This window comes from Micromesistius poutassou (genome assembly GCF_964030765.1).
Source record: "Micromesistius poutassou genome assembly, contig: SCAFFOLD_6980, whole genome shotgun sequence".
In the NCBI taxonomy this organism is placed as follows: Eukaryota; Metazoa; Chordata; class Actinopteri; order Gadiformes; family Gadidae; genus Micromesistius; species Micromesistius poutassou.
In genome coordinates this window covers 2,501-3,143 of record NW_028178102.1, presented here as the reverse complement: position 1 = coordinate 3,143, position 643 = coordinate 2,501, and the positions used below count along the sequence as shown (strand labels likewise).

The 643-nt window shown below is 56.8% G+C and overlaps 1 long non-coding RNA gene across 1 annotated transcript in view; it reads left to right on the top strand.

Annotated features, from left to right (window-relative positions):
• Window positions 1–467: 467 nt before the first annotated feature.
• LOC311374792 overlaps window positions 468–643 on the top strand; it is an 815-nt gene continuing 639 nt past the window's right edge. Inside the window, exon 1 of the long non-coding RNA XR_014643125.1 lies at window positions 468–643. This exon is cut by the window's right edge and continues 22 nt beyond it. This is a non-coding gene — a long non-coding RNA (uncharacterized lncRNA).

Genomic DNA, 643 nt, shown 5'->3' with positions numbered 1-643 from the left:
TTTGTACATCTTGTGCACATTGTTACTGCCGCGTATCCTCCTCCTCCTCCTCCTCCCCCCCCCCATGCCGCAAGCGTTGCTATACGCAACGCTTGCCCATCTGTCCCGGCTGCATCCCGTGTGCTTAATCCCCCCGAGCACTCTCTCCCCCCCCGAAACACGCGACACTCCGCTGGCCGCTCACTCTCTCTGTTTTTAAAAAGCAGGCTAGGCTAGTAGTGCAGCGTTCCCAATCCCAAACTCCTCCACTCTTGACCTCTCCGGCATTCCGACGCCGTGACCTCAGCGTTCCCGTCATCCAACCGCCTTTACCAGCCTGTCCGGCTATTCCACGAGCATTGCTGGCATGCGCTGAATTTCCTGGTGGTGACAGTGGTGTGTTTTGTCTAGTCCCGTTTAAGGCTGTATTCCTCAGTGATCAGTTTTCCAGGATCTGAAGGGGGGGGGGGGGAGGGCGGGGCGGATACTTCATATATTTGTTTAAATCCTGACCTCATCGATGAGGTTCCATGCAGCTTAGGGGTATCCATAGTTGCGGTTCTCCCCTCCTTCCCCCACCCCCCTCCCCCCCCCCTCCGTGTTAAACACACATTAACTGGTCTGTCCATGACCCCCCTCAGGAATCCCAGAGTACCGTGGTCCA